We start from the raw sequence: 17,882 nt of genomic DNA, 5'->3' as shown, positions 1-17,882 counted from the left end.
GACCGAAGAGAGATGAAGTGACAGGAGGTTGGAGAAAATTGAATAATGAGGAGCTTCATAACTCTTCGCCAAGTATATATAGAATGATCAAGTCAAGGAGGATGAGATGGACAGGGCATGTAGCACGAATGGGAGAGAAGAGGAATACATATGAGATTTTGGTGAAGGAAAGAGGCAGACCAAGAAGTACGTGGGTGGATAATATTAATATAGATCTTAGAGATATAGGATGGGGTGATATGGATAGATTGATCTGGCTCAGGATAGAAACCATTGGAGGGCTCTTGTGAACGTTGTAATGAACCTACGTTTTCCATAAAATATTGGGAATTTCTTGAGTATCTGCAAGAGCTTATCAAGAATAGCTCAGGTCCATGAAGTTAATATGCCCTGAAACACTGTAACAGGAGTCCCTAGAGGACGTCTTAATTTCCTGAACATTTTTTAGTATATACAAGGTAGCTGAACTTGCACCATAAATGGATGAAATATTATGGCGCGCAAGCGAGGAGAAGGCGAGGAGAAACGGTAATGTTGGTGGCTGTCCCCCTCACCGTTCTCAGACGTTTCATCCTGCAGAAAACAGCGCAACACCGCTACATGCTTCTCCCCACGCATCGTTCCACAAAGTGAAGTGTATGTCATTACTCGCTGTGGACTGACACCCGATTTATTTTATTTTTATTGCTAGTGGGGTGGGACTAAGTCCCTTGTACTGCGGCAACTTCTGACCTATTGTACCAGCCCCAGATGATAGGTGAGGGTGATTGTGGAGCAATTGGTGGAATGAAGATTGTCAGGGGAAACAGAAGTACTCGGAGAAAACCTGCCCTGGCGCCACTTTGTCCACCACAAATCCCACTTAACCAGACCCGGGACCGAACCCGGGCCGCGGTGGGAAGCCAGCGACTAACCGCTTGAGCTATGGCGCAGCCAACACCCGATTTAGGATAGATTTAAAAAAACTGTAGGATATCTTGTTTCCTCGCCGTTATGTGCACTGTGGAAATACCCATACTCGTAGGTACTTACAGCTGAGGGCTGAACATGGCGAAGCAACATATATAGCATCCCTTTACCTCATTGTCAGAGGAATTTCAGCTGGTAGTTTACAATACCGGCTACAGAGGAGCTGCTTATGTAGCTAGAGTGGTAATTATTTCTGTCGACGTTTGAAATTACACTGCAGCCAAGTTAAACTGGAGAAGTGTATTACTTATGTTTAAGAGTATTTAATTGAAGTCTAGTTAAGGCAGTTTATATTTCTCTTTTATTTATAATGTGGTGTTCTGTTAACGTTAACGACAATAATTAACAAACAAATTTGTTGTGCCGTTTAATTTCCATATATGTGTGTGTGTGTGTTCGAATCTACTTATATTACAACTCGAGACATAATGAACAAATTTTCATGACGACATTTCACATTAGGGAATTTTTCTAAATTCTAATTTGGGTTAAAATTCTGTATAATCACTCACAACAGCATGAATTTCAACATGCGGTCTCGCTCCTACTCGTGTTTTGTGCGTAACTCGCTAAATATTGCCACGTGTAGGACGGGTTCTAGTTCGGATGATTGGAATTATTATCTCTTTAATTACAACCTCTCTTAATTACAGTCAGTATAGCACTATCGCTGATTTAAANAGTGGTCTATTGTACGTCCCCCTGTGATATTCTACCAGTCTCTATACCCTACCGGTATTGGTGCGTGCCATCAGTCCCGACTCAGCCAGTGAGTTCGGCCTCTACTGGCTCAGCGGTATCTAGATGCTTCCCCCATCTACCAGAGATGTCTTTACAAATTTGGCTGAGTGGTCTCCTTGAGACATGAGGTTCTCTTACGTGCCGTAAAGCTACGACGCGGGACCCACGGCTTAAAGTCCCTCCCGGAGGACTTGTTCCCTGAAATTTTCCGCCCTTAAAAATTCCACGACCTCCGCCGGGTTTGAACCCGCGTACCTTGAGTCATGATGTGGGAACGTTACCCCTAGACTACGGAGGCCGCTTCTTCTCCAAGTATAATTAGAATGATCAAATCAAGGAGGATGAGATGGGCACGGCATGTAGCACGAATGGGGGAGACGAGGAATGCGTATAGGTTATTGGTGGGAAAGTCAGAAGGAAAGAAACTACTGGGAATACCAAGGCGTAGGTGAGTAGACATATTAAAATGGATCTTAGAGAGATAGGATGGGATGGTATGGATTGAATTGGTCTGGTTCAGGATAGGGACCAGTGGAGGGCTCTTGTGAACACGGTTATGAACCTTCGGTTTCCATAAAATGCTGGGAAATTCTTGAGTAGCTGCAGAATTGGCGGCTCCCCCAGAAGGACTCAGCTCCATGAGTAAGTAAGTAAGTACACTTAACTGTTGCACGCGCATTAGTATTCTCTGTCTTCACTAGTCGTCTCCTGGCAACGGGTCTGAACACTGAAACTGGAACTTCAGAACACAATGTCTTGTTCAGTCGCTCTGGAACTAAACTGCACTCTCCTGAACTCAAAACTGAATTTCCCATGGCTGTCACCTACCGAGAATTCACTTGAACGGAACTGCACTCAAAACTGGCATCTGTTATATCTGTAACTGTCGTTATATAGCCTCCGCACCGACCATGCACCGAAAACACATAATGAAGACAAAAAAAAAGAGTCATGTGATTGCTACTTCGCCAGTCCATTGGCGCGCTATCTATTGCATAGCATCGAGCTATAAACATTCGTCCTATTGTCGAGTGCGCTTAAGCGAGGTGCTCATCGTTCCGTTGCCTAGCTATAGATATTACAATATTTTTCGAAGCAAAAATTGTTTTGACTTTAATTCAGTCACTTTTCACAGCCATTTTTATAAGTAAATTCCCTGCAATCGTAGTTTCGTGTATTTATTTATTCATTATCTGTTTATTTAATGACGCTTTCGACAACTCAGATTATAAAGCTCCGAATTATAGGCTCACCAGCTGCGAAAGGTGCTAGCACAGTCCCTGCATAGATCATTCGTTTTCTGGAGGTACCCTGTTCGAATCTCGGCTGGGGCACTGGCTGTCGCGCCCAGGGTTTTAGTGATTTTCCCCAATCCTTTTGGCAGTGACGCTATAGATCCTCACATTAGGCCACGAACAACTCGCTCTAAATCCTTTTAGGACCGTCATTCATCTGTCGTCATTTCTAATTAATAAGCTCCATTCGGTGTATTTAATTTTTATTTATTCAAAACATTATATATTACCTTATAGCTCTCGTCTAGCCTGGCCATCTTCAAGGACTTTCGAACATTTTGAATGAAAATTACTTTACTTAGCAATTAGAATTCTCTTAAGTCTAGAACTTTTAATACAATATTTAAGATTTCTGTCTCTTGAAGACGGAGGCAATACCTTCATCGAAATGTAGGTTGAATATCAACGTACTACACAGCATTATATCGCAGAAGATATAAATTTTCATAACTGTAGCTGTGAGAACATCAAATCCTCTCTATCTTTCTGTGGTTTTTCAGTCGTTTTTCAGTTTCTTAATCAATACTGTGTCTTTAGGACTCATAGGACGAGGGATCAGCCCGTCGCAAGGCCGCTACCTACATACAGAACAACACAAAAAGAAAACAAACGCACACAGCCAGCCATGCTTCGGGTGGGATCATGGTTTAATTACAGTTATTTATCGGAATTTGTCTCGTGGACTAGAGGAAAAGCACGTAATAACTTGAGTCGGTGTAGCCGATTGCTGGATTGGGATATAATGACGAATGCAAAACTGGAGTCCTGGCTTCAGTCCGCAGTTTCGTCACTGACTAGTCAGTTGTTTGAAGCAGTTGAACTTTAGACCTGTGGTCACAGTCAAACCACACCACTGACATTTTTTCTGTTCTTTGATGTGCAAATTATGCTTGTGCTTCAAGCATCAAGCGATAATGACGTATGGGGAGTGAAATTTCAGCTTCACGCCTCTGCCGCTTTACCCCCGGGGAAAGAGCCTCCGGTACCCATTGGATAGGACTCTGAATGGGCCCCAGGGGTCGTTTGTAGGCTAAGGAGAAAACTGATAATTCAGGCCCTACTCTGCTCATGTTTCTTTTCTGATTTTCTTGAATGTAACGACTTGTAAACTTGTACATACATACCAACGTTTCGAAGACATGCTACCTCCATCCGCAGGGTAGAAAACTATACTAAGTACTGAGAAATGGTACGGATGTAGAGAAACGGTAGATCGTGACAGGGACCTTGTTTTAATTTTTCCACTCTAGTCTTATTTATCTACCCTGAAAATAGACGCAGAAAATTCTTCTGAAGCATTAGTATCATCTACCAAATTATGCAACTTTACATCTAAAAAGAAAGTAATCTTCATATCCACCGTCCGGAGAACCTCAGATCTTATTTTATATTGTTTTTATCACGCAAGCTTAGTGTCCAACCCATCCTTAATATAATCACCCTAACATATTTTTGCGAACGGTGGCGTTCATCGTTATATGAGATGTTATTAAAATATTATCTTTATTAATATAATTTTACCCAGTTTTAATTAAATATATTCTGAGAGTGTTTATCGCAGGATAAAAACGGACAGCGAGTGAAATTAACTACTTAGCTACCGTTTCTGTTATAAACAATACACGGCACGTGTTCTTATACAGTGGAAATTAAACACCGTGATACGCTTTCTCATTAACGCTGCTTAACAGGAAATAACAATAATGTAATTCAGGATACGCTGCATATAATTATATACGGAGCTGCTGCGTAGATTTATATGGCCTTCAGGATAGTGTGCTGTATTTCTCGGACTCAACTTATAACGGAGGCTTTGCGGATGCTCCACATGTAGCGCTAGTGTCTCCGCTGATGACGTTTATGGGCAGACATAAAGAGCAGGAACATAATCTTCCAGGCTTCCCTTCCTGTAAACACAGACTACAAGCTGGATGAATTGAACTGAACAAAATTAATTAACTAATTTCATGAAGCAGAGTCCTTCTTGAGAAGCTGACAGTCGCTCAGGCAGTGAAGATATTTTCCGCCTTTTAAGGGACCCTAATATAACAGAACGCTGGAGAAGAGCGCATAAGAAGGAACTTCATAATTTGTGAAAGACAGACATTTTTAGAATGATCAGACCTATCTATTCATCTATGGCTCTATAGCATTTGTGGTCCTTGCCCGCGATTTCAGTTTATTGATCTCTTTACACAGTCGGTAGGACGCTTTGGACGGGGGATCAGCCCATCGCAAGGCCAGTACCTACACAGAGAACAACACAAACACAGAATAAGCGCACACAAACATGCATGCCTCGAATTGCATTCGAACCCACGATCCCAATGTTGGAGCCGGCGAAGACGGTTTATGCCTTAGACCACGCGGTCACTGTGGTCGGCATGATCAGACCTAGGAAGTTGAAATTTGCAAGGCATGTAGCACGCGTGGGGGAAGGAGATGTACATACTGAGTGTTGGTACATGAAGGAAATAGATAATTTAGAGAAATTGGTCGCAGATGGGAGAACAATACTAAAAGAGATCTCAAAATAAACTGAGGTCCTGGTTACGGCCACCTCTGTGGTCTAGTGGTCAGAGTTCCTGGCTACAGATCCAGATGTCCGGGTTCGATTCCTGGCGCTATCAGGATTTCTGAGTAGTAGTGCCAACTTTAGCGGATAGAGTGCGTCGCGTGGTCAGCGCATCGAATCCCCACGGCCATTAATCTTGGTTCTCTAGACTGGAGCCGCCATTTCCTTGAAATAGCTCATTAATTATCATCATGAGGCTGAGTGGACCCCGTTCCAGACCCACTAATTCCCAGAAAAAATCTTGTAGCGCCCGGAATCGAACCCGGACCTCTGGATTTATAGCCAGAAACTCTGGCCACTAGACCACAGATGCGGTCCCTCATTATTATAAAGACACTAAATTCAGTTTTCAATATAATCCGGCTTTCATTAGCCACTGGCAACTTCAGATGTACTCACACATGTCTTTACTTCCGTAAAGTTGTCTGCACTGGTTATAATAGCAGTAGTGGCACTTAAGTGGTGATCGTGATGATGGTGGAATTAGTGAGGGTGATGGTGATGATATACACATTGCTTCAAGCGTCTGTTGTCATCAGTGAGGTAGATTCTTGTGTCATAATTATAAATGTACTATGTATATTAGGTTTTCAGTATTGTTTCGGTGTTAATACCAACGAGAGAAATTCCTACGTACAGAGACAGGATATTGCTTTCGTAAGGTTACCTACACGAGGTATGACGTTCCCTGGTTCGTACAATCAATAGACTTCACCTGTTAGCACCAGAGTCATGTAACTAAACTAACTTCATGGAGCTGAGCCCTTCTGGAGAAGCCGCCAGTTGTGTAGCACCTCAAAAACTTCCCAGCATTTTAAACAACTCGAAGGTTCAGTACCGTGTGCACTAGAGCCCTCCACTGGTCCGTATTTTGAGCCAGATCAATCCACTCCATACTACCCAGTCCTATCTGTCTTAAGATCCATTTCAATATTATCCACCAACCTAGGTTTTGGTTTTCCTACTGGCTTCTTTACTTCTGGCTTTCCCACCAATATCCTATATGCGTTCCTCTTCGCTCTATTCGTGCTATATGCCTTTCCCATCTCATCCTCCTTGACTTATTCTAATCATATCTGTTGAAGAGTATCTCATTATACGGTTTTCTCCAACCTCCTATTATTTCATCTCTCTTCTGTCCTCCTTTTTCTCAAATACCCTCAGCCTATGTTCCTCCCGTAATCTCGGAAAACAAGTTTCATTCCCATACCAAACTACAGGCAAAATTATATTTTTTATATTGTATTTTTTATGTTATTTGACAACAGACGAGAAGACAAAAGAGTCTGGACTGAATTGTAGCAAGCTTTACCCGAGTTCAATCTCCTCCTAATTTCCTCCTGAATCAGGTTTTGATTTGTTACTGTCACTCCGAAATATCTGAACTGTGCCACATTTTCAAAACATCTGTTACCTATCTTTGTGACTTGATTTTGCCCTGCATTTTGGTGACGAGACAGCAACATATACTAAGTTTTCTCTGTGTTTACTTCTAGACCAACCTCTTTACTTGCATCAGTTAAAGTTTGTGTGTTCTTCTTTATGGTATCTATGTTATCACCCAGTGGATTCACGTCATCTTAATATCAGAAATGGGGTTTAGCAGGAGATGAGTAAGGAGTGAACTTCAGAATAGAGTGTGGAGTGAGGTCATTAGAGAATAGGTCAAGGTGAGAAAAATAATGAAATGTCGTGTAGTTTAGAAAAGACAATTTGGTATAGACATTTTCCCAAAATGGAAGACCACCGACTGCAGCGCCAGGCTTCAGGATGGAGTTCAGTAGGTCACAGAAGAAGGGATAAACGGCGACGAATGTGGAAAGAGGAGATAAGGGAAGTGACGAGAGTGTGAGACGTGTCTGAGGAAGAGGCAGTAAATAGCGAGAGGTCGAAAATTGACCAGAAGAATCTTTAACGAGGGAATATCTCAAAGAAGAAGATCTGTTCTGGTGACAAGTTATAATCATTTAGACACAGTATTACCTCATTACTCCCAATTCTTCTGCCCTCTTAAATATATTTTGAGAGCTGATGAACCATCTTGTACGCGTATGGAAATCTGACTGCATTGCAAGAACTTTCTGGAGAATACCTCGCATTCTTGAAAGCTACTAAAGAAGAAATCAGAAAGCCCTTCTTGATTTCCAACTCGTCTTTTTTTTAGCCATCATTGCTACTTGAAGCAGGCTTTGGCAGTCTAAGAACTGAAGTATTGTCAGAAGAAACCAGTAGCAGAAAAGAATTCCTTTCTTTTTCGTTTCTAGCATGTGGCAGAACCATTCGCTTTTGGATTAGAAGGAACAAAAAAGAGTACTCTCTTTTGTCTTTCTGAGGAGACTGATTTTACTCAATTCTTATATCCCTTAGAGAGTAAGGGGAAAGGGGTTTACTTCTGTGAGGATAGATTCCGGAGAAGGATCAAGAAATAACGGTGGTTTAAAGGTAGGGATGATAGAAAGAAGCGGCAAAATATTTCAGTGAAAACTATGTCTCTTTCTTTACCCCAAATCGTCCCTGTGATTGATTAAGCACCATGTGAGGGAGTGGATATGAAGCTCCTAGCATTCTTAACCTTGGACTAGATGGAGGAGAGATGTTAGCTTCGCGCCCCGGCCGCTTTACCAACTTGATTTTAGCCACCGTTGAAGCCAGTGTGCGCTCCAGAACCTGTCTGAACTGTGGAAAGCGGAAAGTACCCTTCTCCTCAGACTCGAGCCCTTAGTTCTACGGCCATCCAACCTGTAGCGCAGTCACTGTACAAACTAACTTATCCTTCTGTTTGCTCATTGCACCACATATAGAATAGTTTTGAGTGCATTGGTACAAAAGTTTTAGTTGGGGATAAGAAAGGAAAGGAAGAGATTAATGGGCGGAGATGGGAGAAATATAACACAAAGAATAAAGGTTAAAAAAGTCAAGAGTTATCCCTGTAACAAGTCGTGGAGTTCCATAGGATTGTGGGACGTCGAGGCACCTAAATTTTCTAGAAAATCTTCACATAGATTGTAGTGAGGTTGTTAGCCTTTTAATTCGCTTAATGGGGGTTGGAGTCCAACTGGCACGGCTGCCACTGATTGGCTTATTGTAGCCTGCCCCGGGTGATTATGATGATGGAGAATTTGATGGAATGAAGATTAGGAAGGGAAACCGAAGTACTCGGAGAAAACCTGTCCCAGCGCCACTTTATCCACCACAAATCCCACTTGACCAAACACGGGATCGAACCCGGGCCGCCACGGTGGGAAGCCAGCGACTAACCGCTTGTGCTATGGCTCGGCCGGAGGTTGTCAGCTTTACGCGCCGGGCGACTTTTACCCTCCAGGAATATTCCTGGTACTCATTTCTGTTAGAGGCTAAGTCGACCCCAGGGCCATAGTGCGGCTGGATGGATTAGAGAAATTTAAAAATTCCGATGACCTCATCGGGGATGGAAACCGCGATCTTTCGACTTGTAGTATAGTCCCTCAACCAACTAAGCTGCTGCGTGCCCCAACACAAAGGATACTACAAATAGTGGGGTATGAGAATGTCCACTGCGCCTTCCTCAGGGTAGCGTCTGGAAGGCTTTTGGGAACAATTTAGTGACCCTTTGCATTTTATAAAATACAGGAAATTTCTTATGAGACGTTTCAGGTACTCAAAGAGGCTTTACTGTAGAATATTGGTTTCTGGGCAGTGACGTCATGATATATGTTAGATATTAACTAATGTTTTTTCACTCTGATTTTTCCCCGCTCCATTGGCTGTCCCACAGCCTCGCTCTGCGTCTTCTCTTCCGTACGTCACCGACTGTATTCCATCCTATTTACTCTCTTGCCGATGGATACAAGCGGTTATGTCTAAAAGTTAGTAAATGACTTCCTGGTTACACGGTATTGTATTTCAGAAGAGATAAATTTTCAATTTCTTGTGTACATCAGCGACTAACATTTTCTCAAGAGGTAGTTTCCACTGCAGGCATAGACCTGCTTACATGATTTTACGAGTATGTATATGCATAAGATGTCTCATTTGTTCCTAAATCTTTGGTAATGTGGATTGCAGTGGCGAACCTTTTCTTCATCTGCTCTTTGGAAACTTGGTACAGATATCTCTGGAAGATATTATTATATGCTGCAAATAAATAAACCATCAATACGTTATTATCATTTGTAAAGGCGGCCGGCGCGTAAGGCTGACAAACTCACCGCCAACCTTGAAACGATTGTCTAGAAAACGTGGGAGCCTCGACGTCTCACAACCCTATGGGGGGTCACAGCGTGTTACAGGGATAGCTTTACCTTTTCTTAATAATAATAATAATAATAATAATAATAATAATAATAATTCAATTCTTTATTATTTATGTGGCCAGTCAACAGCCCCAAGGCCAATTACAGACAGAGCACAGTGTAGATAAAAGTAATTACATTATAGACAAACACATTATAAAGTCAAAGACAAATTACAGGCAAACACTGGGGAAAATACAGTAATGTAGAAAAGTAAACAAACAAACAAACAAACAAATGATAAATAATAATAACAATACATAGTGACACATAACAGGATGTATAAAGTAAAGATCAATGGAAGAGCGAGTTAACAGTTCAATCACAATAATATAAAAGAATAGGGCAAAGGAGAACAATGTATCTGTCGCATTCAGCTGAATCCTTGACAAGCTAGTAGTCGCCCAGCTATTTAAAGAAATTTCAGCCTGTTTTGGAACGAAGAAAATTATGCATGCCGAAGAATCCATCCAAATCCGAGACCTTGTGTAACAATAACTTACAGATTTAAGGCCGTGACATAGCCCAGGAGATTAGTCGACGGGTTCCCACCACCGCGGTCCGGTTTCGAGCCCAGGTCAATTCATGTGGAATTTATGGTGGACAAAATGGCACCTGGGCAAGTTTTCTCCGAGTATTTCGGTTACCCCTGCCAATTCCCATTACACTGACTGCTCCACATTCATCATCTATCACCCAGGCAGTGCCCTCTTGTCCTTCTGATATAGGTAGAGCATATAATCGGATTTTTAGTACACTGTGTAGGCAGATTGCGGAGTTCAGTCCGTACCTCACAGGAAACACACTCCGTCTCCACTACAAAGCCCAACGGGTTAATGCTGTTTAGGGAAACAATTGCTGTTTATTGTGAGAACGATACGGAGTACCGGAGTTAACTCGGTTGACACGGACTGCATAGAAAACGATACCTCCAACAATTATATTTTTTCGTGTGTATTCTTTGTTCATGTTTCGTTTTTACCAAACATTTACCTAGCAACGCTGGACGTTGTGCAGAAGAGAGAAATCTCTTGCCCCTGCTAAGCTCAGACATTAACGAAATAATGATTAACATTAATACATTTATCTGCCATTCATTTTGTAAGAGCAGTCACAGCGTGACGGATTAGGAATCACAATGCGATACGAGTTCAGAGCGAAAGATGTAAATACAGTAATCAAAGCGTTTTCAAAAGAAATCATGGGAAACTTTTTTGAAAGGGTGACTGAGAACCTAACCCTAAATCGAATTTAACGATATAAAAGGGAGAGTGTAAGATGTCAGTCACATGCAACAGAAAGACTGGAAGGAACAGATTTAGTCTTTGTAATGAGAAGACACTAGGAACTTAATCCACAATGTTCCTGATCACGGATATAAATGTAGACGTAATTTATATTTTTTCCAGAAAACTCAACACAATTGAATTAACGTAATTATTATTCAAACACATTTCTTTCTGTGTTTTATTTATTGGATTTACTTTTATCGTGTTCTGGGGGCCTTTGCGGAAGTTTAAGTATTGGCTTTTCAGAAACGCAATTGAATGTTCCTTCAGTTAAGAGTGCGGGATGGGGTGAATACGAAACTAATTCAGGAGACTTCTTTCCACTTCGTCTTATCTTTCTATTTTATTCAGTTCTCCTTCATTTTTCTCGCTCTCTAAAGTAAAACTCATGTCCCCCAATATTACAACTTTAACTTCTAGAAAATTTTTAGCTTCTAATGCATACGTAAGCTCCGAAAAACACGTCTTATTAAGGTTCACCATTTCATCCATGACGTTGGAGATCATGAATTTTAATAACCCCAGTTTTCAAAATAATTTATCGATGATCTACCCTTAATATTTTATAGTTAATCAGCTGGTCAAGTAATTTACTTCCTTAGGGAACCCGAAAGTTCATTACCGTGCATACAAACGTTAATCATCGGAAATATGAAATAATTTATATACTCTAATAATTACATTTCACTTGAAATAAATATTTAAGACTGCTTCCTTGAAGTAAATTGCGGCATGCAGTATGGTAGAAGTTTAGGGACGTTTCGGAGGCTCATTCACCTGCAATCTTCAGAGATAAACCCCCTAAGATGACCTCAGATCTCACTTCAACCAAAACGTTTGTGACAAGCTAAAATATTTATAACGATTAGGACAACAGAGATCGTAATTATATTATCAATAGTTATTTTATTAATAGTATTATCTTGTCTGATGTAACGCTGTATAGTCCAGTAGAACCTCTCAGACGTTTCTCTGAAACGTCGGTAAATTTCTACCGGATTATACAGCTTCACCTTTCAGAAAGACTCTTCATAGTCACTGTTGTTGAATCCACTAATCTAACAATTTTATTTTTAACACGACTCTTTAATAATATAACGGACGGAGGAAAGTTTCCCTCCTAAGAATACGGATTTGATCCATGAAGATCAGGTCTATTCCCAGTCCTCTTCACACCCTCGCGCACTATTTCACGAAGATCCATTTTAGTGCTGTTGCCATAGTTACGCTCATGTCGCCTGCGGTTTTCAGAACACAGCATTATATGAAGACGTAGGTGGGTGGACAGTATTAAAATTGATCTTAGAAAGATAGGATGGGATAATATGGATTAGATTGTTCTGGCTCAGGATAGGGACCAGTGGAGGGCTCTTGTGAACACGGTGATGAACCTTCGGGTTCCATAAAATGCTGGGAAATTCTTGAGTAGCTGCACAACTGGCGGCTCCTCAAGAAGGGCTCAGCTCCATGAGTGAGTATTGTATGGATTTCATATCTCTCTCATGCGTGCTGCTTGATCCACTTATCCTTCGAATAACAGGAGCATTTACTAAATATTACAAACAATAGAGCTCCTAATAAGTTTTTTCTTCTATTCCTTAGTCTGTATGACGACTAGGCTATGGAATGCACGACTGGAAAACCGAGGTTCGATTTACGGCCACGATTACTAGATTTCTCCTTCTTCACCGCATCCATATTGTTTCTGAGGCCCATCCAACCACGTATTTAATGGTAAGGGGTAAAGAAACTGGCGGCGTGAAGCTAACCACTTATTTTAAGGTTAAATATATGAGGAGCTATACCTCCATTCTCTCCTAAGTCTTCATGTTGCGGCTTTTGGGCAAATTCACCTTTATCTTCCTATTAATTTATCTTCTTTAACATAATTAAAATAATACAAGAAAGTCTGTTTGGAAATCAGTTGGAGAGCCGCGTTTGACGGTAGGTTTTCTTGAATTGCTGTGAAGAGATGTTTATGCTTAGCGTCTGGTACTTAGCGAGTCCTCCCGCAGTTTCTCCGCCTTGTTCTCACATTCAATTTAAGGGCGCGTAGATTACAATACGTGCTGTTTACTTCGCTTTCCCCCACTCTTTATATCCTTCTCCTTCCCCTTCCTTTCCCCTATATTTCAACCGAAGGTCTTTCTTAATTTAAAACCTAAAGCTTGTAGTTGATGCAATGCAAAAGTCAGTTTCACAAAATTATTCTTTTTTTTTTTTTGTGCTCATCAAACGTGTCGGCATAGCGGTAACGTTTCCGATTTGTATTCAGAAGTACTGGTATCGGCTCTCGAACGTATCATCAGTTATACCTACAGAAACTTTCCGTGTCTTTCTACAGTCCTCACATGCTGACTGTTCATCATAATCTCACGATTAATGTGTGTGACTATAAACGGGTTATAATTGGATATTGGATTTATTGACACAACTCGGAACCACAAGAAATTACAACATTATAGTTGATTTCCACACTTTACAAATCACTAGCACATGCTAAGTTTTCTCAGTCGTCACTAGTCGCATCCTGGCAACGGATTTTATAACAACCGCACTGTAACTACAGCACACATGAAGTCTTATTTTCACAGTCACATTCTTAGAACCCTTTTCTTCACGGCCAGACTTTCAACTCTTAACTAACTATAGGGACATCTTTTCTCAGCCTCCCTTGCAGAGCTCAACTCTCGACTAACTGGATTGCCCTCAGTTGTTTTCTTTATAAAGACTTTGCTCAGAACGAATTGAAATCACAATTTCCAACAATATCCCTATTGTTGCAGACGTGTCTTTATCTATCCGTTGCTTAGAAACGGGTTGCATAACACCGTTATTCTATTGTTGCGTGAGTGTATGCTGCGGGCATTACCTAACAACGGCCGCTGTTTACACAGTCGCGACTTAGTAAAGGGTCTATACGCTATAATAATATTTCAATTTTTCTGCACTCTGTATGTCCTTTCCAGTTGAATCACCGTTATTGTATCTGTGGCATGAGAACAAATGAATCAATATGCCATATTTACTTCGCTTCCCCCAGGAATATCCTCGGATTCCAAATTATTTAAAATTTATCACTATTATATATATGGATAAATACCGTCTTAAGTGCAACAAATTTTATTGTGTGAGTGTAACAGGATGCTGAAATATAATATTATCACTATTAATCATGCTATTCTAAACTACAACCCCTGGTTAACTACCAAAATCGTGAAACAACAATGAAATCATTGTAAACCTGTTGCCAACAATGTATTATGTAGACCGTTTACCTTCTGGGATATGGTGCCATGCAGTCCGTTGAAAATCGACCGACGTTTAGGAGGAAAATTTCGCCTCCATCTTCAATGTCGAAGAGTGAGCCAAGCTTTCGTGCATTATTCTTAGAACCCGAAGATGAAAGGCGGAATATTTGTCCGAAACGTCAGTTGACTTACAACGTAAGTCATTTCCAGACGATAGAACTCTTCATAACCACCGCAATGAGCAACTCAAATCCTACACTGTATTATGTAGTTACATATGTAGTTTGGTCCGGCCAGACGAAATGGTTGACAAATTCAAGCTTCTCTAAAGTCTGTTGGACTGAGGTTATCACAGAGATGACTCTGAGGAGTACTGACTTCTGGGGTGTGACGACATGTAATAAGGGGATAGTTCACCGACGTTTCGGGAAACACGTACTGTTTGCATATTCAAGACAGATTTCAACTTGTCTTATTCTTCGACCTTGAAGAAGGAGACGTTACGTTCCTCTGACGAACTTATATCGGACCATGGGACATACCAGAAAATGGTGCCGTTTCTTTTGTTGATTTTTTAATTATTCGAATAAATGCTTTTTTTGAATAATTGGTGTCCCGTCGTGCCATTGAGAAACAGCAGTCTCTCTCCTGGCGCTTGTAATTGGTGTCACTTCCTGGACGTTTATTTCTCCCTCCTGAGTAAAGAGAGAGAGAGAGAAACAGCTGCGAAGCAAAGGACGCCATCTTGAAGACTCATTCGTTCCTTTTGCCAGCCACTGAGCAACATGCTGTTTTAATCGCGGGAAACAAGTTTCAGCAGCGATTCTAAGAAGAAAATAAAGAAAAACAGATAAAGCGATTTGTAACTCCACAAAGCTAAATCGTTTCCTTTTGCACAAAGCGGGGCAGATTTTTCACGCCGCATGTTGCAACTCACGTATTTATTTCTGTTGAATTCATTTCATGTTTACGTAAATTCAGTGATGTTGTGTCTAGCAGTTCTGTTTGTAAAATGTGATACTCTGGGGTGGGAATGTTTTATTTAATGGCGTGAGAAAATCTGAATAAACCATCATCTCTAAAAAGAACACAGTAACATTCCTCTTTAAGATTATAATCAACAAGAAAGACCAGAATTGCCCGTGTGTTCAAATCACTAAGCAGTGTACAATGAATAGATATGAAGGAGTGGAAGTATAGCGCCACATTTTTTACCTCGACACTAGATGGAGGTGAGTGGTTAGATTCACGCCGCGGCTGCTTTACCTGCATTCATAGAGGCCCCAGAGCCCATTGAATTGGAGGTTTGGTGTATCCTATGGCCGTTCTGGAATCTGTCGAGTAGCGAAAAATTTCTTGCCTCAACAGGGTATCGACCCGACGGTCCAGCCTGTAGTCTGTCACTATATAGTCTGAGCTATTCCGGTTCATAGTGAAGTATATTGTAATTTATATTCAATTGCTTAAAAGTGTTAAAATGGTAAAAATTTATATCTCTCTCTCTACAGTCCATTGGAACTTGGCGGATTTTTGAGTTTCTTAATCCTACACACGATCGGTAAACTCCTTGGACGGGGGATCAGCCCGTCGCAAGGCCACTACCTACACATGATAACACAGACACACAGTAAACTCACTCAGACATCCATGCCTCGAATGGGATTCGACCCCACGGTCCCAGTGTTGAGCGGGCGAAGACGGTTCATGATTCGGATCCCTCCGCCACTGTGATCAGCTGTAAAATTGTCAGCATGCTTATAGACAGTGTCACGTAACTTCGAACACGGCCACGCATTCCCGTGACACTGTTAGCATGCTTATAGACAGTGTCACGTAACTTCGATCAAGGCCAAGCAGTCCCCGCATTCCCGCAACCCACCCCCTTGTCTGACAATTTTCTTCTGCGCATTCAAGGTTACTCTTGGCGCTCTTGGCCTTGTTCGAAGTTACGTGACACTTGCTATAATTACATGAACACCACTCCATGGAAACGTAGGTTGAGTGGAGGTATGGCTCCTCAAATTTTTAACTTTGGCTTGAAACGGCCGTGAACGGCGAATCTCACTTCCTGGGCGCTTTATTTTTTCGGTGGAGGCGTCCCAGGAACCAGTCGGATAGAAGACTGGGCGGTTTCCAAATCCGGTCTGGGCGATGTGAAAGAGTAAAAGAAACTGTTTTTTTTTTCTACCGGACATTGAGCTCCCTTTACTCGGTTGCCCAACCTCCAAGCTAATCGCTATTTTAACCACAATTTTGCATTAATACAGGATTAATTTATTTGCTCCTAAATACTTTGTCGGGCCGATCACGGTAGCCGAGTGGTCTAAGGCATGTACTGTCTTCGCTCGCTTGGAAACCGGGATCGTGGGTTTTAATCCCACTCAGGGCATGGATGTTTAGTTTGTATGTGTGCGTTTTTCTGTGTTTGTGTACAGGTAGAGGCCTTGCGACGAGCTGATCACCCGCCCAAGGAGTCCTACCGAATGTGTAAGATCTAGAAAAACCGAAGTGAACGGAGAAGTTCATGGAGGTAGGCCTAGGCTCACTGGCGCTCTAGTGCCAAGGAAAAAAAATACTTTGTCGTATTTCGGTACGTTCTTCTAAAACTTATGGGGAAATCGTGTTCATTTTGCTCTTGTTTGTGGGGTCAGTGTTTTTGGTAGACAATTTTTGCTTAAATTTTTTTACAAATGGCCCTATCGTAGCTCAAGCCATTAGTCGCTGCCTTCTCATCGTGGCGGTCCGGGTTCGAGTCCGGGTCAGGTCATGTTGGATTTGTGTTGAACAAAGTGGCACTGGGGCAGGTTTTCTCTGAGTACTTCGGTTTCACCTGCCAGTTTCATTCCACCGACTGCTCCACATTCAACATCATCATCTGTCATCTGGGGCTGGTACAGTAGGACAGTGGTCGCAGTACCAGGGACTCAGTCTAGCCCCATGAGAAAGTCTTTACAACCGCTCCAGCACCATCATCAGATTCGTTCAATAATCGTGGACTTAATCACGTCTCTGACTCACGTTCATTGAGGTAGGCTGGAAGTTATGATCTTCTACCCTGGTTGTATTTCCGAATTCGTTTTGGAAATTGAAATGTTTTAATTTCTTTTATGAATTTCAAAGAATGAGTCTAATATGAGTGACGGTTTTCCTCTGTGTATTAAATTTCGTGTTACTATATAGTTTCTTAATTTCTTTTGTCGTACAAAATATTATTTCCTGCCTTTTATCTCTGTAGCTCGTTTTATATCTTTGTAGTTCTCTGTGTAATGAGTCTGAAATGTTTTCTGCTTCAGATTTAAAGTAGAGTAATTTGTAAATAAGCCGGTCACGGTAGCCGAGCGGTCTAAGGCATGAACTGTCTTCGCTCGCTTGGAAACCGGGATCATGGGTTCGAATCCCACTCAGGGCATCGATGTTTATTTTGTGTATGTGCGTTTTTCTGTGTTTGTGTACAGGTAGAGTCCTTGCGACGAGCTGATCACCCGCCCAAG

This window comes from Cryptotermes secundus, unplaced genomic scaffold (assembly GCF_002891405.2).
Source record: "Cryptotermes secundus unplaced genomic scaffold, Csec_1.0 scaffold1065, whole genome shotgun sequence".
In the NCBI taxonomy this organism is placed as follows: Eukaryota; Metazoa; Arthropoda; class Insecta; order Blattodea; family Kalotermitidae; genus Cryptotermes; species Cryptotermes secundus.
Note: the sequence above shows the minus strand (reverse complement) of the source record.